At 35.9% G+C, this 22,599-nt stretch overlaps 1 non-coding gene across 1 annotated transcript; it reads right to left on the minus strand.

Annotated features, from left to right (window-relative positions):
• Positions 1 to 402: 402 nt before the first annotated feature.
• Positions 403 to 473, minus strand: TRNAG-CCC. The gene has a single exon. It is a non-coding gene; the product is annotated as a tRNA-Gly (tRNA).
• Between the last annotated feature and the right edge of the window lie 22,126 nt (positions 474 to 22,599).

Here is a 22,599-nt window from a genome sequence, read left to right on the forward strand (position 1 = left end):
TTCGCGAACAGTTGGGAGTCTACTAAACTTGGACCTTACTCTAAAAGACTATTTTTATTTTATTTTAATAGTATTTTATTTTCCCCAATTACACGGAAAGATGGTGTTCGCCGTTGATTTTTGTCATATTTTGGAACTAGCACGCTAGTAAACAGTCTGAGTTCTACGTGTGGGTTCCTTTTTTAATATATTTCCGTAAAATGTAGGGGAAGAACAATCACCACAAAGGGAGAAAATTAAGTATTCTGCAATTTTCATTAAATCTCCATTGTGTGTAGCTGCGGATGGCACTTTTTATTGCAATTTGAAGGCTAATTTTAAATTGACGAAATTACAGTAATCCTCCCGTCCCATTAGGAAGTTTTTCAAGAAAAATAGTTATTTTACGGAGGGAAAAGGAAGTGCGCCGCCCGGGAATCGAACCCGGGTCGCAAGAATGGGAATCTTGCATGATACCACTACACCAGCGGCGCTGTGGTTAATTTTCTGCCCTCCAAAGCTGACGAGGTTAACGGGAGGGAATTTCTGTGGCAATGCGCCTGCGTGTTTTAACCTTAACTAAGCTTTAACCAGCCGCCCTGAAAAGATGGGATGCGGATCTCGCGGATGGCATTTCTAGCTGGCTTTCTGAAATAGGAGGAAAGGATTAGGGACCGGACTGGGGACCGGACTGGGAGGAGCCCTATCTTGGAGATAGCTGGGGGAGACAGGGTGTCTGCAGGGCCTGATTATAGAAATGACTGTAAGCTTTTGGAGAGAAGAAACTGTGTATTTCCTGCTATCATTGATGCTCAAGAATTTGGGCTGGATTTTAGAAAACTAAGATATCAGAATGTCACAAGCAGCCAGGACCTGTTGGGCTGAGGGAGGAGGGAGAAGGAGGAGGGTGGGAGGAGGGAGAGGGAGGAGGGTGGGAGGAGGGAGAGAGATGGGAAGGTAGTTGTGGGGGATTCCGCCCTCCTCCCGGGAAGGAAAAAAAAGTACAGTGTCCAGATCAGAGACAGAGGGATGGCTACCAGACAAATCGCTTCCTGCCCTACCTAAAAAGCTAAAAGGGATGGAGCACTCATCTATCATCCAAATCCTTCTTCCCAAGCTCCCCTCTTACCTGTTGAGGAACTGCTGGTCCACTAGTGTGCCACACAGCCTTGGCAAAGAAACCATTTGGTTGTTGCACGAAAGGAAATCTTTTCTATTATTAACAGTCTTATTTAAATATTAATCTTGAATATCCGTGCCAACGGCTATTTTTATATTTTCTATCTCTTTTATCTGATTACCTGTATCCTGAACAGTTTTTTTGGAAAATTAAAAGTCATTGGGAGAAGCCATACTTGATATTAAACAAAAATGATTGATTAGATGTGGGACAAATAAGAACTCAGCGGATATAAAAGAAAAACAGGATAGTTGATCAGATTTGAGATCCACCCCAAGTTCAACTGTGTCAATCAGCTAGCATGTAGTAAGCACCTGCTAGGTGGGTATAAAGACAAAAAAATTTAGTTCCTCTTCTCAAATAAATGCGCCCAATCTAATACAAGTAAGATGTGTACAGGGTTATTTGGGGATAGTCTCAGAGAAAAGACTTCTAGCAGAACTTGGAGCTTGAACTGATAAGGCTTGAAGGAAGTCAGGAAGAGATAGAAATTCTAGGTTTTAGGTGGGAAGGAGGGCACTCCCTCGAGAGTTAAGAGCTAGGGAGTCTTATCTGAAAAACAGCTTGCTTTTTAGCAAGATATGTTTGATAGCTGAGTGGAGGGTGTGTTGAAGAAGGGAAAAGGTCACCATGTTTTCCTGAGAAATGCAGCATGTGCACAGATAAGCCCTAAGTAACAAGAGAGAGAACACTAAATAGAATCAATGATATTTTATGTTTTTATTTACTCAAGTAATCTGCTAGCCCAACGTTTTTCACCGCGTTTCCATGGAATTGCCATGACCCTGACTTTAGAGGTCCCCTGGGACTCAGAATTTTAGCCTCTGCTTTCATGTATTATAAGATCTACCTGATACTAAATTTCTTCATATGAAGGATTATAGAAGTTGGGTTAAATTACACAAGATTTACACAAGATGATTTTTTTTTGTTGTTATTTTCAAAACATATGCATGGATAATTTTCAACATTTACCCTTGAAAAACCTTGTGTTCCAAATTTTTCCCTCTCTTCCCTTACCCCTTCCAAATGGCAAGTAATCCAATGTAGGTTAAACATGTGCAATTCTTCTATAGAATTTTCACAATTATCATGCTGCATAAGAAAAATCAGATCAAAAAGGAACAAAATTAGAAAGAAAACAAAATGCAAGCACAACAAAAAGAGTGAACATATGTTGTGATCCATGTTCCCAGAGTCCTCTCTCTGGGTGCAGATGGCTCTCTTCATCACAAGACCATTGAAATTGGCCTGCATCATCTCATTTTTGAAGAGAGCCCCACCCATCAAAATTATTGTATAATCTTGTTGCTGGTTCTGCTCATTTCACTTAGCATGAGTTCGTGTAAATTTCTTCAGGCCTCTCTGAAATCATCCTGCTGGTTGTTTCTTACAGAACAATAATATTCCATAACATTCATATATCATAACTTATTCAACCATTCTCCAACTGATAAGTATCCACTCAGCTTCCAGTTACTTGCCACTACAAAAAGGGCTGCCACAAACATTTTTGCCCATGTGAGTCCCTTTCCCTTCTTTAAGATCTCTTTGGGATATAAGCCCAGTAGTAACACTGCTGAGTCAAAGGGTATGCACAGTTTGATAACTCTGGGGGCATAATTCCAAATTGCTCTCTAGAATGGTTGGATCCATTCACAATTCCACCAACAATGTATCAGTGTCCCAGTTTTCCCACATCCCCTCCAACATTCATCATTATCTTTTCCTGTCATTTTAGCCAATCTGAAAGGTGTGTAGTGGTATCTCAGAGTTGTCTTAATTTGCATTTCCCTGATCAATAGTGATTTAGAACACTTTTTCAAATGAGTAGAAATGGTTCCAATTTCATCTGAAAATTGTCTGTTCATATCCTTGACCATTTATCAGTTGGAGAATAGCTTGAGTTCTTATAAATTTGAGTCAATTCTCTCTATATATTAGAAATTAGGCCTTTATCAGAACTCTTGAATGTAAAAATGTTTTCCCACTTTATTGCTTCCCCTCTAATCTTGTCTGCATTGGTTTTGTTTGTACAAAAATTTTTAACTTAATATAATCAAAATTGTTTTGTATTCAATAGTGTACTCCAGTTCTTTGGTCACAAATACTTTCCTTCTTCAAAGGTCTGAGAGGCAAACTATCCTTTGTTCTTCTAATTTGCTTATAATATCACTCTTTTTTGTCTAAATCATGAACCCCTTGTTATACAATGTTAGGTGTGGGTCAATGCTTAGTTTCTGTCATACTAACTTCCAATTTTCCCAGCAGTTTTTTGTCAAATAGTAAGTTCTTATCCCCAAAGGTGGGGTCTTTGGGTTTGTCAAACACTAGTTTACTATTGTCATTGACTATTTTTAGACAAGATGATTTTTAAGGATCTTTTCTACTCTTAAAATTACACTATGATCTTATAAGAATGAGCAGGGTAAGGAGTGTGCTGATAACAACCAGGTTAAAAAAAATGACTAGTCACATGGGAAATACTAAGGGAATGAAGCATATCTATTGTTAAGATGACAACATTCATTTCCATGTACGAATTGTAGAACTTGTAGGGCTCTTTGGGGATGAACCCACGTGAATCTGGCCCAGAGATGAATAGGAGAAAAGTGTGCTAGATGGCTTTGAGGAAATTAGGAAGCTCTTGTCTTTAGTCTTTCCATATTTTGTTTTTTGGGAGGCTATGGAGTTAAGTGACTTGCCCAGGATCACATAGTTAGCATATGTCTGAGTTTGGATTTGAATTCAGATCCTTCTCTCTCCAGGGCTAGGGCTCAATTCAGTGTACAATCTAGCTGCCCCCTGCCTATATTATTCTACGGTTTTGCCGGAGAGACATGGAGTGCCACTGTATATGAAGAAAGAAAAATGAACATCATAGAAGGGCAGTGGAAAGGTGCAGAGGGGCCATCTACTCCAACCTGCTCATTTCACTTAAGAGGAACCTGAGGTAGCTCACAAGGTGACTTGAGGAGCTGAACTGTCATTGCAAATACTCTAGGTGCCTCAAATATCACAAGGAATTATGTTGTGAGCCAGGATGTTGGTAGAACTGGGAACACTTGAGTTACTCCCCCTTCTCTTCAGGATATTCCTGCAATACCAACAAGAAGTGTAGTAACCAAAGAAATTAGGAAGCCCCAGTTCTTATTAGCAGTTCACAATGCAAAGCAATCCCAATAAACTTTGGGTACAAAATGCCATCTGCATCCAGAAAGTGAACTGTGGAGAATGAATGTAAATTAACATATGCTATGTTCACTTTTTTTTCTGTTTTTTTTTCCTCTTGTGGTTTTTCCTTTTTGTTTTGATTTTTCTCTCCCAATAGGATTCATAAAGAATTGTGTATTTAAAAAGTTAATGTATAACCAGAAAAAATATATAAAACAATTAAAAAAAGAAAGAAAGACATGAACTGATGTTGAGCGAAAAAGCAGAACCAGGAATACATTGTACACAACAGCAAGAATGTGCGATGATCAACTATGAAAGACTTAGTTCTTCTCAGTGGTTTAGTGATCCAAAGCAATCCCAATAGGCAGAAAATACCATCTACATCCAGAAAAAGAAGTATGGAGACAATGTAAATCAACACATGCTATGTTCACTTCTTTTTTGTTTTTTTTTTTTTCCTTCCACGGTTTTTCCCTTTTACTCTGATTTTTCTCTCCCAACATGATTCATAAAGCAATGTGTATTAAAAGTAAATATATTTTTTAAAAAGAAAAATTAGGGAGCCCATATGGAATGACTTGAAATCATTTGTCCCAAAGTAGATTGATCTGGGACCCAGTTGTGGGCCCCAGAAACAAGGAAGCTAGAAAATCTGGCAAGAAGCTATTTTTTTAAAAAAGAAGCTATTAATATATATATTTTAACACTTTTGGATTACTCTCTTCTCCCTATGCTTTTGTGACAGCACTCTTTCTGTTCTGTTCCTAACTGCCAAATTACTCCTTCTCAGTTGCATTTGTGGGGTCTTAATTCAAGACATGGGGAGGTTGGTATGCTATATATTTGCTGAATTTTTTCCTTGCTCTGAATATTCAACCTTTTCCTTCCATGATTAAATAATCTTTCTTTTGTCATTTGTTAATATATTAAAAGCATCTACAAGTATCTCACTTTATTCTAGTCTTGAATGAACCTGAGATACCGAATGGGACTTAGCTTTCTCTATGGCATCCTTTGATGAGAATACTGGGATCTTTGGGAAAACCAACAAATGTAATGTTGTACTAAACTGGTGGCTGGGGGTAGCAACACCTTGTGGACAAATTATATACTACATTTCCTTGCTGGTCAATTTAGTTACAAGACCCATTGACATTAGAATTCTAATCCTATTATATTTTTAGGTGAATACAAAATCTAAATTCTCCAGCTGGAAGTGGATTTCTTCAAGGACTTTTTTTGAGGGATGATACACTAAGCTGTATGCTTTCTAAGGAGGGAAATGCTCATACAAGAAATGAGACAATATCATTCAGAAAAAAGTAACATTTCTTCAGAATGTTGGCCCTGTAAGCAGACTAATAGAACATATGTTACGTTACATGTTGAAATTTATACATCTTATTATGTGAGCTATAATGAATCTTCATTTGTAACTATCATATTCATGGAATATAATATGGCATAAAATGTGCCCAATGACTTTGAATTGTTTACTTTTAGGACCCGGATGATAATGATGGAAAATAAGAGGATGGTCCTTCTTATAGGAGAGTCCTTATTTGCAATGGGCAAGAAAACATATAATAAACAAAATGTTAAAGTAAATGAAGAGAACAGTAGCAAAACAATTGAAATTAAATACTAGGAAATTATTATTATAATTAAAGAAGAGATATAAGTAGGTACTTTGCAAAGGTAGGAGTGTGAATTGTTATATTTTATATTAGTGGGTTTTTAAAATGTGTTAGTTTTGTTGCATTTTTCTTTGTTAAAAGGGGTAGTTTTCTGGAATAGGGAAAGGGAAGCAATATGTTGGGAAATAAAGTTCATGGAGAAACTGAAGATATAATTTTTTTTAAGGAAGTCATTTGGATTGGGATGGATTATTATTGCACCTTAAGAAACGACAAGTAGAATCTTTTCAGATTTGCATGAACTGATGTAAAATGAAATGAGCTGAACCAGGAGAACTTTGTACACAGTAACAGCAAAATTATAGGATGAGCAATTGTGAATGACTTAGCCATTCTCAGCAATATAATGATCCAAGGCAACCCCAAAGAACTAATGATGAGAGATACTGCCTCCAGAGAAAGAATTGATATTGTTTGAATATAGGCTGAAATATGCTATTTTTTACTTTCTTTCATTCTTTTCTTTTATTCAAGTCTTCATGTATAAAATAACTTATATGGACATGTTTTATATTGGGATGGGGAATCCTCAGTCTGCAGGTCTTATAAGGCCTGAGAAATCATTTGCTAAGGCATCCACAGGAATGATGAGCTAAAAGCCAGATGTAGCAACCTCCTACTGCTTGAATTCTATAAGTTCATAATTTTGTATGGCCCATGAATTATGTTAATAAGTGTCTAAATCGTTCTTAACCACAACAAAACAGTTCCCTAGCACTGCTTTACATGATTGCATATGTATAACCTTTCATTGCTTATCTTCTCAGGGAGGTAGAAGGAAGGGAGAAGTAGAATCTGCAACTCAAATTTTTTTTTAAATGTTTAAAATCTTAGTTTTAAAATTACATGTTTTGGGGAAAAATAAAATAATTTTTTCCTCAGTATTATTTTATGTTTCCAAATATATGGAAATATAGTTTTAACATTTATTTTTGTAAGACTTTGTGCACAAATTTTTCTCCCTCCCTTACCTCCCTTCCTAACATATCCCTAGATATCAGCTATCTGATATAGGTTAAATATCTTTTGAGTCCTTTCAAATATAAAAAATAAATATTTTTTAAAAGAAGTGATATGGTGGGGGGCAGGGGGATGGAGGCAACATAATGATCTGCAGAATTGATCTCTCTACTACTGACTTTAGATTATGACTTGCAAAACACCAGGAGATCTAATCTGCAGCCAAGTAATTGCAGCTGGTAGAAGGGAATAAAAGGGGTGGAGGGTGTCAGCTCACCATCTCAGGATCAAGCACTTGTTTCTAAACAGGGAAAGGAGGGGGGATGGGAGGGAGCAATGGAAATTAGCCTGTGTCTTGAGCTTGACAGAATCCTAAGTTTTCCCACAACTGGCAGTCTTAGCAATAAGGCAAGCTCTCCAGGCAGCTTCTGTCATTGACCCTACTCCCAGATCCAGGTTTGTGCCACAGAGGTGTTTTCCCATTGTCTCACTTCCCAGACACTCAAAACTGTGACCATTGCACCTGTTGCCCAGGCCACTTCTGTCTACCTCATGGAATCCTACAAGACCAAAGTCAAGGTCATCAGGAAGCTGGATGACGGCTTACAGATCTTGTCCCCTTCTTCCTATCATGTGACTTCTGACAAGCATTCCCTAAGACCTCCTGGTGAGGGGAAAGTGGCAATTACCCTCTCATGTGCCAGAAACTGGGCTGCCAGTTTTTTTTTTTTTTTTCTGAAACACACCAGGAGTAAACAATAATTCTGAGAGATTAGCTATTCAGAGAAAATACGAGTGGCTCTCCTTAAAAAAATCTATGTATCCAAAAAATAAAATAAAAAGTCTAGGCAAAACAATGATCAGGAATCATTTTAGATTTTTTTAGAAAATTTATTATAAATTTATTCAAAATTCATTAGAACTTATTTAGAAAATTTTATTAGAAGTTATTAGACAATTTATTTTTATTCATTAGAATTTATTAGGAAAAAAGTAGGGGTAGTAATCATTGATTTCAGACAAAATTAAAGCTATAAAAAAGATTGAATCAAAATAGAGAAATCTTATATGTCAGCCAAATTAATACTGTTTTAGATGTATGTGTATATGTTTTATGCACATAAACATATGCATATATATGTGTGTGTATAAGTATATGCGTGTACATATATTGTGTGTTTGTGTATGGATATGTATGTGTATATATGTAAATATATCTGTGCTTAACTGTAACCTGCTTGGGGCAGGAGGAAAAAAGAATAAAGTAAAAAATGCATAGGAGAGAACAAAAGAAAACTAAGAAGCAAAGAAAAGATGGACAATTCTAAATATGTCTTCTATTATTATATGTTTTCTTGAAAATGGAAATTTATTGTTAGCTATTTTGAATCTTATGTATTTCCATGCACATGACAATATCTTTTTTCTTTTTTCATTTTATATTATTTCAAGTAGAGAAATACATTTTTAAAAAAAGTCAATGTAGAAGGGGTAGCTAGATGATGTAGTAGACAGAGTACTAGATTTCAAGAAAGGAAGACAGAACTGAGTGCAAATCTGGACTCAGACACTTAACACTTCCTATCTGTATGACTCTGGCAAGTCACTTAACCCCAATTACCTTACACATGCTAAAAAAAAAGTCTATGTAGAAATGGCTACAAAATTCCTATAGCCACTGTTGCTACCAAGGGATGTAAGTATTGGTACTAATACAATCAGCCAAAAAATTTTAAATTAATAAATCATACTCATGAAGAACAGAAATTCTTATTAATCTTTTTGTGTTGTGAACCCCTTTGACAGTATGATAACACCTTGAAATCTATCCACTGATCCCTTGGGATTCTCTTGATCTCAAATTAAGACTACTTGATGCCCATTTTACAAAAGAACACACTGAAGATGATATGCAGTGTCTAGTCTTTGGTGACATGACTGTGAAGTGTCCCACTCCTGATCCTAAAGCTTTTCAATTAGAAGTTGTTGCTCTGACTCACTGTGGTGCCTCTTTAACTCAGAACATAAGCTCTTTGTTTTGGAACAGTCCCAGAACTCATTTTAGGAAAATTTAAGTCTTAGTCAGACTCAAATCAGAGTTCAGTCATTCTGAATAATAGGGAATCAATTCTTTCTTTGGGGCCAAAGTGCCAGACCTTTGGCTATAGATTTAGTGGGACGTTCCTCTGCCTGAAGGCAACTAGCCATTATTTCAATTGCTGATAATAAGAATAAAGAAAAAAAAATTTAGATCTGCAAACTGCTTTCCAAATATTATCTCACTTTATCCTCACAATAACACTTGAAGATGGATGCTTTAATAACCCAGTAGTTATTAGTTTATTATCCCTCCTGTTAAAGAAACTAAGTGACTTGCCCAGGATCCCATAGCTAATGTGTGACAGAACTCAGGTCTTCCTGACTCTAGATCCAATTCTCTAGTCACTGTGCCAACCTGCTGTGTCAACTATGTTGTATATCAACACTGTGGAGGACCACAAATGTGCCAACCAAATATCTGTAGTAGGCTGTTTATCTAATACCCTCAATATTCCTATAAAACAGTTTTTAATTTTCCATCCTTTTGCTCCTTTGTGACCTGCTGATATGTGTGGTTCAGAAATTGCCCAGACTAAAAAGAGAAGTACAGTAGAAAGACTACTTCACATTTCTAGTATTCAAGTACTTCATCAGCAAAAAGAGGGCTGGAACAGATGTCTTCTTGCATCCTTTTCAGCTCTGAATCTCTGGTCCTATAATAGTGGGTAGAAGCATCCTCCCAAATTTTGGGAACACTCATATGATTCCTGACATTTAATTCCTTTTTTTTTTTAAATTTAATAGCCTTTTATTTACAGGATATATACATGGGTAACTTTACAGCATTAACAATTGCCAAACCTCTTGTTCCAATTTTTCACCTCTTACCCCCCCACCCCCCTCCCCTAAATGGCAGGATGACCAGTAGATGTTAAATATATTAAAATATAACTTAGATACATAATAAGTATACATGACCAAAACATTATTTTGCTGTACAAAAAGAATCAGACTCTGAATTATTGTACAATTAGCTTGTGAAGGAAATCAAAAATGCAGGTGTGCATAAATATAGGGATTGGGAATTCAATGTAATGGTTTTTAGTCATCTCCCAGAGTTCTTTTTCTGGGCATAGCTGGTTCAGTTCATTACTGCTCCATTAGAAATGATTTGGTTGATCTTGTTGCTGAGGATGGCCTGATCCATCAGAACTGGTCATCATCTAGTATTGTTGTTGAAGTATATAATGATCTCCTGGTCCTGCTCATTTCACTCAGCATCAGTTCGTGTAAGTCTCTCCAGGCCTTTCTGAAATCATCCTGTTGGTCATTTCTTACAGAACAGTAATATTCCATAATTTTCATATACCACAATTTATTCAGCCATTCTCCAACTGATGGACATCCATTCAGTTTCCAGTTTCTAGCCACTACAAAAAGGGCTGCCACAAACATTCGTGCACATACAGGTCCCTTTCCCTTCTTTATAATCTCTTTGGGATATAATCCCAGTAGTAACACTGCTGGATCAAAGGGTATGCACAGTTTGATAACTTTTTGAGCATAGTTCCAAACTACTCTCCAAAATGGTTGGATTCGTTCACAACTCCACCAACAATGCCTCAATGTCCCAGTTTTCCCACATCCCCTCCAACAATCATCATTATTTTTTCCTGTCATCTTAGCCAATCTGACAGGTGTGTAGTGGTATCTTAGAGTTGTCTTAATTTGCATTTCTCTGATTAATAATGACTTGGAGCATCTTTTCATATGACTAGAAATAGTTTCAATTTCTTCATCTGAGAATTGTCTGTTCATATCCTTTGACCATTTTTCAATTGGAGAATGGCTTGATTTTTTATAAATTAGAGTTAATTCTCTATATATTTTGGAAATGAGGCCTTTATCAGAACCTTTGACTGTAAAAATATTTTCCCAGTTTATTGCTTCCCTTCTAATCTTGTCTGCATTAGTTTTGTTTGTACAAAAACTTTTCAGTTTGGTATAATCAAAATTTTCTATTTTGTGATCAGTAATGATCTCTAGTTCTGCTTTGGTCATAAAGACCTTCCCCTTCCACAGGTCTGAGATGTAAACTATCCTATGTTCCTCTAATTTATTAATGACTGACATTTAATTCCAATGAACAAACCCAGGTTGTAGATAACTTTGGAAGGATGGGAATCATGGGTATGACACCAGTGGGCTCTATTTGTGACATTTGGGATGTTAGAATATTCTGTAGGATAAGCAGTCCAAAGTGCTTTGTATGCTGTTTTTCCCTTAAAAAAAAAAATAATTATTTTTCTTTAATTAACAAAGATAATTTTTAACATTCTTTAAAAAAAAAATTGAGTTTCTAGTTTCCTCCCTCCCTCTCTCATCACCCCCATTCCTGAAACAAGCAATTTGATATAGGTTATACATGTTCAGTCATGCAAAACATATTACCATATTAGTCCTGTTGTGAAAGAAAACACAGACTTCAAAGGAAAGAAAATATACAAAAAAGAAAGTGAAAAATAGTACACTTTGATCTGTGTGTTGCCTTTCTTAAACTTAAAGAAAGACAGAGGGTAAATCTGAGGAGTCAGAGCCCCCTGTCTTCCCACCAGCTTGTGAGCTCTGGAGCAAGGCACATTGTGAGCGCCATCAGTACTGGTTTCCTATTTCATTTAAACTTTTTTATCTTTCCCTGCACCTGGCAGGGTGCTCAGTATATAGAGAGCTTTGTAAGAAGAGGTTCCTTACTGTTAAGGAAATGTATTTTGTTTGAATTCACATGTAGAATCAATATCACATTGTTTTTACTTGCCTTCTCAACAGGTGGAGAGAGGTGGGAGAGACTAATTTTTTTAACGTTCAATTTTTTAAAATGTAACTGAAATATATTCAACAAAGAAAAAAAAAGAGGGCCCTTATGTATTAATTAGTGAAAGATCACAATAGTTGCCCACTAAGAGGTGTTCTCCTTAAGCCACCCAGTCCAGTAACTGCTTCACTTTCTCTCTGTGACCTTCCAATATACCCTTCCTAAAGGTTGAAATATTCTTACAGGTCACTAGAGTATTTAGCCTTTAATAGCCTAAGCTTGTTTCCCTTTACTAAATAGTTCAAACTCTCTCATTAGCTAGATTTGAAGTTATCTGAAGACTGAAATGGATTAATAGTTCTCAAAGTATCAAAAATATGTTCCTACCTCAAGTTTTCCTCTCAGTAGTCATGACCTCCCCCCCCCCCCCCCCCCCACCCCCCCCCCCCCCCCCACACACACACACAGAGGACTCAGATGCTTTGGGGGGGAATATGGTGGAGAAAGAAATTGAAAACCAAGAGGCAGAAATCTATAGTGGAAGTGTATAAAGGAACAAGGAGTGAATATGACTGGTCTGGGCATTTCCTTAGAGTAGGCATTCCTTACCATTCTTCTCTAAGAAACAACCAGCAGGATGATTCAGAGAGGCTGGGAGAGACTTTCATGAACTGATGCTAAGTGAAATGAGCAGAACCAGGAGATTATTGTACACTTCAACAATACTGTATGAGGATGTATTCTGATGGAAGTGGCTCTCTTCAACAATGAGATGATTCAAACCAGTTCCACTTGTTCAGTGATGAAGAGAACCATCTACACCCAGAGAGAGGACTGTGGGAACTGAATGTGGAACATAACATAGCTTTCTCACTCTCTCTGTTGTTATTTGCTTGCATTTTGTTTTCTTTCTCAGTTTTTCTTTTTCTTCCTTCTTGATTTTAATAGCTTTTTATTTACAGGTTATATGTATGGGTAACTTTACAGCATTAACATTTGCCAAACCTCTTGTTCCAATTTTTCACCTCTTACCTCCTACCCCCTCCCCCAGATGGCAGGATGACCAGTAGATGTTAAATATATTAAAATATAAATTAGATACGCAATAAGTATACATGACCAAACCGTTATTTTGCTGTTCAAAAAGAAATCTGATTTTTCTTGTACAGCAAGATAATTGTGTGTGTGTGTGTGTGTGTTGGATTTAACATGTATTTCAACATATTTAACACGTATTGGACTACATGCCAACTAGGGGAGGGGATGAGAGGAAGAAGGGGAAAAATTTTGAACAAAAGGTTTTGCAAGGGTCAGTACTGGAAAAATTACCCATGAATATGTTTTGTAAATAAAAAATTTTAGTAAAAATTATAAATAAATAAAAGAATAGGCATTCCTGAAGGAAATGACAAAAAGGAAAGAACCACAATTAACTTTCATGGTGAAGGATACTTGCTGATCAATATTGTGGAAAATGAAGACTGAAAACACCAGCTCTAGAGTTAGGAGCACCTCAGTTCAAATGTTACTTAAGACATTTACTATCTTCGTAATTCTGGGCAAGGCACTTAATCCAAGAAAAGGAAGAAGGAGAAGAAGAAAGAGGAGGAGGAGGAGGAGGAGGAGGAGGAAGAAGAATCATCAGTTTATAAACATCAATTAAAAGCCTACTATGTGCTAAGCACTGAAGATTCAAAGAAAGGCTAAAAACGGCCCCAACCTTTAAGGAGCTTACAAATGTAATAAAAAAGAAAGAGTAAAAGAACTTGAAAAATAAGGAGTACAAGAAAAGGAAAGGAGGTACAGCAGCTGGTAGGAAATGATGAGATGTTTTGCCCTGGGTCTCCTCCTTAAATGGACAATTTGTTGGGCAATCTTCAATGTCCACCTTCCACCCTCTATTAGCTTTAATTAAAGGGAGAAAGGGGCCCCAGGGCAGAGGGTGCTGAAGAGATGTGATTTTCAGAGATGATTTAATTTTGCAGGACGATAAGTATCTCAGGTAGTCCAATGCAAGTCAGGTGGGGAAATGATATCATGATATATGCCCACGATTTTATGAGTAGGAAGACAATGCTTGAGTTAGAGTCACAACGGAAACAAAAAATATAATTGGACTAAAAAGCTCAATGTCTTCATTTGCCAGAAGAGCAAAATAGAGCCAGAGAGGTAATTTACTTAAGGTCACACAACTAATAAGTAATAATGATGCTGAACCCAAGTCTTCACATTGTGGGTTCATTGATCTTTCTCCTTTACCAGGAAGTTTCAAGATTAAAGTCCTCTCATTTGGTAATTGTCAAACCTTTGACTTTTTCCACATCCTTTCCCTTGTCACTCTTTTTCTTGGGATCCTCTTTCATTTTTCCTCAGGGATTTAAAACTCTTTTCAGGAACAAAGAAGGCCAGGAGATTGGAGAGGGGGGGAAAAAACAACAAATAAAATGGGAGGAAAAAAAAGTACTATGGGTGTAGGGTTGGAGGATTAAGTCACTTTGAAGTCTGGAGCGGTGCTAGACTTCTCCCAGGTCATGTGACCCTATTGACCTAAGTAAATCCCAGATAGAGCAGTTTGTAGAATGCAAATAGACTTTCTATAGACCCTGCAAAAGTCCTGAATGGTGTTCTGGACCAAGAGAAATCGAAGAATTGATCCCTGGAGCAGGCAGGTAGGAGGTTGTGATAATCAAGGTCCATTTAGTTCCTTGGCTCCACACACTGGAGGTAATACAATCAGAAATCCAAGTTATGTCAAATTTTCCCTGAGGCTAAATTTTCCCTATAAAACAATTTATTGGCCCTTGGCTTTGCTACTGCTCTCCTATGGGTCAGCCCACCTCAGCATTCTGCCTCATGGTGTCTTTCCCTTTCCTCTTCATTCATGCCAAATATTATTTCCACTATGCTTCCTAAAACCACTTTTCTTCCTTACAGCTAACTAACTTTTTTTAGGGTGCTCAATCCAATTTAGCCTGCCAGCTAAGGGCATACCCCAGCCTCAAAGGATGCTCCCTTTCTACTGGGTAATTATGAGTTCCACTGAGGAACTTATCTTTCATGTGCTCTCCAACTCAATTTCACATTTGCCATTCCTGATGTTAATTGTATCCCTTCATTTTGCCTGAAACAGCACCTATTGATGATATATACTGAAAGTACATTTACATAGTATGTGTCTTGAAAAACAATGTCTAAGGATGAGCTGGTTAATACAATTCCTGTAAATTCTCCAATTGTGAAAAAGAAGATGAAGCCCAGAGCTCATAGTATAGCAGGAGATAACTTCTTCCCTAAATAAATCTACCTTTTGCCAAAGAGAATAGCCATTGTGAATTCTTCACATGACCAAACCCCAATTTTTGGTGCCAAACCCCACATCAGAGATCACATCAATTGGTCTAGCTGTTCAGTTTGATTTGAGATTTGTAAAAGAAATTCTACTAAAAAGACCAATGTCTTGAATCTCCATGTACTATTGTAAGAATTGACCTCTCCAACATTTTCTAAATGTTCTTGTTCTCTGGTAGACCCCCACCATTTCAAGAATTGGGGGCCAGACTAAATATTCTGCCTCAGGCAAAGGAACAATCGGAAATTGGAAATCCTCCTTGTTATATAGAATATTCACCAACATAATTAATTAGGCAGTTCAACAAATTCAATTCAAATCAATAAACATCCAGTACAGAGCCACTATATGTTTCTTCCAAGAGGAAGAGGATGGAGATTGATGAAGCCTTAGGATGAATTTCTAGATTCAGAGTTGGAAGATTTGCTGAAGAGGAAACTGGGGTCGGAAAAGGTTGTGATTTGCACAATACTGGGCTGTGAATCAAACTTCTCCAATTCCAAATCCAACTGTCTTCCCATGACACCAGACAGTCCATCTTCAATTCAACATGCTTGTTAAGGACCTTCTATTTATAACCCCCTGTGTTTGGTCAGGAATTCAAAGATGTAAAAATGTTCACAAAAAATTTACAATTCAGTATAGAGACAAATGACTATTATGTAAGGTATCTGTGTAAGGGAGAGGTCAGTCAAGATGATAAAGCTAGCAAAGAGGCATTTGGGAGTAGAATGGGAGATCAAGGAAGGCTTCTCAAAAGAGCTGATGCATAGCTGAGCCTTGAAGGAAGAGAGGGTTTCCATTGAGTGGAGACATGGGAGAAGTCCATTTCAAGCAAAGAACATGCATATTTGAGCAAAAGCTCAAAAGTGGGAAAGAACAGAGGAAAACACTCTTTTCCCCCCTGGAAGTGAGAGAAAAAAGGAAAGAAATCATATGTATAAAACTATTTATGGCAGCTTTTTTGTTATGACAAGCACTGAAATTTAAGATGTTCATCATTTGGAGAGTAGATAGATTATAATATAATGGAACATTACTATTTCATAAGGAATTATGAAAAGCAAAGTTTCAGACACTTGAGAAGATTGTGTGAATTGATGCAGAGTGAAATGAACAAAATTAAAAGAATATTTTATATAACACTATAGACAAAAACAACTTTGAAGATTTAAAACTGAAGGGATTAAATAGGCAACATTACATTATGCTTTAAGGGTAAGAAATGAGGGAGGGATGGATAGACTGGGAAGCAAAGGATGAGAAAAGAAGACAAGGGAGGGATGCATGGTTGGGAGAGCTTAAAGGCAAGTTAAGGAGCAGAATTAAAGTAAAGAGTCATCATTGATCAAACATCAGTGTGTGTGTATGGAGGTGGAATGGGGAGGTGTATGTGTGCATGTATGTGTATGTATATATAACTATAGCCTCCTTGAGGGTGAAAGGGGGAGGAAAAAGAGTAAAAAAGGTATGTGGCAGACAACAAAAGAATAATTTACAAGGAACTAAAGAATAAATAGACATTCATGAATATAATTTCTTCTACTAATATATATACTTTCTTGAATTGGTCATTTGTTATATATTTTAATTTTTCCCTGATATTTTGCTGGGCACACAACAATTTTTTTAAAATTTTGTTTTGTTTTATTTTGTTTTTGTATTCCTTTTCTGTTTTTTAAAATAAAATAAATGAAAAAGAAAGACAAAACTGATCAATGCAATGACCAATTAAGGTTCTAGAATTTATTTTGATTGAGTGTAGTTTTATTTTTTTTAACACTTTAAATTTTTTTGAGCTCCAAATTCTTTTCCTCCCTCCATTCCCTCATCCCCCCATTGAGAAAGGAACATAATATTATACTCATTATGCATCTGAAGTCATGGATAATATAGTTCCATATTAGTCTTGCTGCAAAAAAAAAAAAAAAAAAAAAAAAAAAGCAAGAAAAATAAAGTAAAAAAAAGTGAAACATTTTTAAAAATGCATACAAGAGAAGTCCAGAAAAAAAATCAGACCAGCAGGGCAGCTTTGAAAGTTAGATGTTGAATTTATTATATATTTTAAAAGAAAAAAAAAGCTGTATGTAATAGTTTTACAATTCCATGTACAATTGTCTTTTTCTATTTTAATGTATATATATGCATATACATGTGCATATTTTATTAGGTAATTGTTACAGTTTAGAATAAAAATTTCAAATTATAATAAAGATGTAATCTGTTGTCTCATCTTTCACATGCACAAAGCAGTTTCTTGAGAAAGCCAGATTTTATGAAGCTCTAGTCTAAATGTTAAAACATGACTCCTTAGTTTTTTTCTTTCATTTGCTATCTGCTCTAGAAACTGAATCGGCTGTGAGAAAAGGTACTACCCATATAGAGGTTTCATAAAAAATTCCTGAGATAAGAAAGTATCACTTCACATTGCAACTTGGGGACCAAAGAAGACATTTTGCTTTTCTCAGAAGCTCTTGCTATTTGGCTTTGGTCTGTCTCTTGAATGATATTATTTGCCAGTCCATGGAGGTCCATCCAAGTCATTAAGATGTCATTAGAATGATTTTGCTCTCCAGGATATCATTTTCATACCCAAATCTCTGGTATCTGGTTCTAAGGAAATTATTTCTTTGAACTTCAAATTTGCCTCAATAAAATAGCAACATGGAATTTTCTGAGGGTGTTTTCATCTGACTGGGGGGAAAAAAGGCTTTCTGGAGAGAAACAAGGGAGATTATTCTTTCTCCACCTTGTCCTTTAGAAAAACAGGATCAACCTCAAATAGAAATAAGAAGTCACTAAACCATAGATAAGGATCTCTGTGGACTATTAACTAAGAAAAACACATTAACAATATCTATTTTTATTTATTTTGTTAAATATTTCCCAATTACATTTTAATTTGATTCAGACCACACTAGAGAGTTCTGTGAACCACAAGGTGAGTGGGCTGTAAGTTTCACAGCTCTGCTTAGGAATCTCCTCAGTGAAGTAAATTGGCTTCTCTCTCAATGCAGGAGGATGTAATACTCTAAGAAAATATCACCTTGGCTACTTTGAAGTTGTTCAACTTTGAGGTCTTTTTGTCTTCTTATCTTTGCTTCTATGCTTCAGGACTTCCTCTCTTTTCCCTTGCTAATATCATCCCTTCTTTTTTCCTTTTCATCATCTTTTTTTCCTTTAACCCTGCCTTTTGGTTTCTTTTTCTATCCTTTCTTTATCTGTTCTAACATACTGTCACCCTCTATCTGCCAGCTTATGTGCCTTAAGTAAACAAAAATGCTAAAAAATTGATGTTTATATTATATACCCTATCTCATTTGAGCTTGATAACTATGGGATGTCGGTAATGCAGGCATTATTGTCTCCATTTTATAGATGTTTTTCTTCTTCCAGATCTTTTCACAACAGTAGCTACTTCCAGAATACAATACATAAATATTTTTGGATATGTGATATGTGCCAGTCTCCTTAATTATTATTAGCACATTATATAAATTGTGATATGTGAACTGCTAATCTTGTCCTTACACTCAATAATAATTCAGAATTTTTAACCAAAGGCAGAAATAGGTAATGAATGAATGAAAGGATGGATGAATGAGTGATTTGTAGCCTAAATAAATTGGATCTGGAATCAACAGAAATTGCATCTACATTCCAGTTCTGCCACTTGAAGTTGGGAGAGACATTTCTTTTCTCTGAACATTATCAAATGAGGGATTTGGAATAAAAGCTCTTTAAGATTCCTTCTGGTACTAATCTTCTATGTGAAGCTCTGTTAAGAGAAACTGTTAGCCACTCTCCTTGGTACTTAACAATTAGGTTTAAGTCTGCTAATAATTCTCAATTTGGCCAGGAGGGGGCGAATTGGCTAAGTAGTCATTCCAGTACAGAGGCAAGCCTTTCAGACATTTAATGCACATTTGCTGGGATTCAAACCTATACTGGGCATTGTGGGGAATAAGAGTATAAAATAGGATGCATGTGCTTAAGGAGCTTACAATCTAACTGGGAAGGCAAAGCACATGAAAAGTTAAATGCAATTTAGTCACATGTAACTCTTGGTGATCCCATTTGGGGTTTTCTGGCCAGAGATACTGGATAGGTTTTCCATTTTCTCCTCCATGTTATTCTACAGATGAGGAAAAGTCACAAACAAGTGACTTGCCTATGGACACACAACTAGTTAGTTTATGATGACAGATTTGAATTTGGGAAGATGATGAGTCTTCCTAACTCCAGACCCAGGACTCTATCCACTGTGCCATCTAGCTGCCCCTTAAATAGTTAACAGTATAAGAGTTAAATAATATGTCCTGAGAAAATTTAAACTAAGGGTCAAATGACATCCCATCTTTTGGCTTCAGACATTCTCTTTAGCTGTCCCCCATTCCTAAAATGCTCTCCTTCTTCTGCTCTGACTACTAACCTCCTTTGGCTTCTTTTAAGTCCCAATTAAAATGTCATCTACAGGAAACGTTCCCCAATCATCTTAATTACACTGTTTTTTTTTTTAACTTGTAATTATTTCCCATTTTTCCTGAATATTTTTGTCTTTTGTCTCTCGTGTATCCCCCTCCAACACTGAAAGCAGAATGTAATACATAGTAATCACTTAATAAATGTCTCTTGAATGAATGAATATTTACAAAAGATTTTAAAAACCAAACAAAGGATTTTATATTTGATTCTGACAGAAATAAGGAGCCAGTGGAGTTTGTTGGGTGGAGGAAGGACATGGTGAGACTTGCATTTTAAGAAGATCCCTTTGGCAACTGAGTGGAGGATGGATTAAAAGGGAGAGATACTTGAGGCAAGTAGAACAACCAAGACTTTTGCAACAATGTAGGTGATGAGACCCTGTGCCATTAGACTGTGAAATACATGAGAATATAAACTGTTCCCCTTACCACTTTCTCTGTATAGGCACATAGCAATTGTATAATGGATACTTACTCACTGGTTGGCTCCTCCAAGATGAGAGCTGAATGGAAAGAAAAGGATATTTAAGAGAGAGGTTTGGAAAGTAGAAACAATTTTTTGTCATTGAGTCATATCCAATTCTTTGTGATTCATTTGGGGTTTTCTTGCTATGTCCTTCTCAAATTCATTTTACAGATGAGAAAACTGTGGCAAATAGGTTAAGTGATTGCTTAAGACACAGTGCTAGTATCTGAGGTCAAATCTGAACTCAGAAAGATGAGTCTTCCTGACTTTAGACACAGTGTACATTCCATTGCACCACCTAACTACCAGAAACAATAGGACTTTGCAACAGATTGTATATATGGGGTGAGACTTCTATTATGCTATGTTACTGTGTTACTATTTGCTATTTATTACTATATTACTATTTCCCAAATCTGACATTCTATCTGTCCATATTCCACTTAGCATATACCTGCCTATATACTTCTGACCAGAAATGCACCCTATACCTTTCCTTACTTGGATGCATTCCCTACTGATCTCTGTCTCTTTGAGGGCAGGCATTGTTTTTCATTTTCTTTTTGTATTCTTAATCTTGCCTTTAGTGGGTCCTTAAAAGAGGACTTAGATTGGATTGTATAGATTTTAACTCCTTCAGCTTCTGACTCCAGAAATTTTTATATAAATAAAATTGAGCCCCCAGAGATGATACCCCAACTATATGAGAAGGATCAGTCTAGTAATACTGAAAAAAGGTCTGTGCCTAAGGAAAGCCCTTCTTTTGTTTCCAGAGATGACAACCTCCCTTCTTCTTTCTATTCACTGAATTTGCCTAGGTAAATTTACCAAAGGCAAAAAAAAAAAAAAAAAAAAAAAAAAAAAAAAAAAAAAAAAAGAGAGAAGTCTAATGGAAATAGTCCTGCAATAGATCTGGTTTCTAGTTTTGACCTTCAATGTCCCCATTTTTAAAATAGGGTGTTTTTATTTTTTAAGGTCCTTTCCAGCATTGATATCTTCTGATTCTCTCTAAAGAACCAAAGTCCATTTTTTTAGCCTATACACCTAGAAATATTTAGACAAATATGCATGGTTAGTGAAAAAGAGTAGGATAATTTTATAATTTACATTTTGTGGCAGAGCCAAGATGGTAGAAAGAAAAGCCAGGAGGTTATCTGAGCTCTCCTTAGTTTTTCTTGGAAACAATTTTAAATCAAGTCTCTGAACAGATTCTGGAGTAACAAAACCTACAAAGATATGGAGTGAAACAATTTTCCAGCTTAAGATAGCTTGGAAGAACTTGTAAAGATCAATCTCACTTGGGTAAAAGGGGAGTGAAGTCCATTGCAGACAGTGTCTAGGCAAATAAATAGGAGAGTCTAAGAGCATGGATCAGTAACTGAAATCTCTTTATTCTACCTCAATAGGACAGTAGCACAGCAGACCAGAGGTGAAGGTTCCAGTCACAATGATGAAGGCAAATTGCCAGCCTTGTAAACCAGACAACAGTCATGAGTAGGCATGGCTACCCCAGCACATTGAGCATTACATAAAATGCAGAAAGAGGATATCAATAAATTGGACATGCAACTAAAAAGGCTAAAAAAGGAATAAATTAAAAATTCCCAATTAAATATCAAATTAGAAATTCTGAAAATCAAAGGAGAAATAAATAAAATTGAAAGTAAGAAAACTATTGAACTAATAAATAAAATGAACTGGTTTCATGAAAACAACAACAATCCAATAAAATAGACAAATCCTTTGTTAATTTGATTAAAGAAGCAGAAGAAAACCAAATTACTAAGATGAAAAATGAAAAATAAGTTAATTTACCACCAGTGAAAAGGAAATTAAAACAATAATTAGGAGCTATTTTGCCAACCATATGCCAATAAAACTGATAATCTAAATGAAATGGATGAATATTTACAAAAATAAAAATTACCCAGATTAACAGAAGAGGAAATAAAATACTTAAATAATTTCACTTTAAAAAAATAATTCTCTAAGAAAAATATCTCTGGGATCAGAATTTTACTCAACATTTAAAAAACAGTTAATTTCAGCACTATATAATTTTTTGAAATTTTTTTTCTTTAATATACATTGCAATATATACAATACGAATCATTTTGGGAGAGAAAACTCAGAGAAAAAGGAGAAAACCATGGAAGAGATAAAAAAAAAATGGAAAAAAGAAGTAAACGTTTGTTGATTTACATTCAATCTCCTTGGTTCTTTTTCTGAATGCAGATGGCATTTTCTATCCAAAGTCTATTGAGATTGCTTTGGATCACTGAACTACTGAAAAGGACCAAATCTTTCATAGTTGATCATTGTACATTCTTACTATTATTGTATACAATGTATTCATGGTTCTGCTTGTTGCACTTAGCATCAGTTCATATAAATCTTTCCAGGTCTTTCTAAAATCAGCTTGTTCATCACTTTTTATAGAACAATAGTATTCCAT

This window comes from Sarcophilus harrisii, chromosome 1, assembly GCF_902635505.1.
Source record: "Sarcophilus harrisii chromosome 1, mSarHar1.11, whole genome shotgun sequence".
Taxonomy (NCBI): Eukaryota; Metazoa; Chordata; class Mammalia; order Dasyuromorphia; family Dasyuridae; genus Sarcophilus; species Sarcophilus harrisii.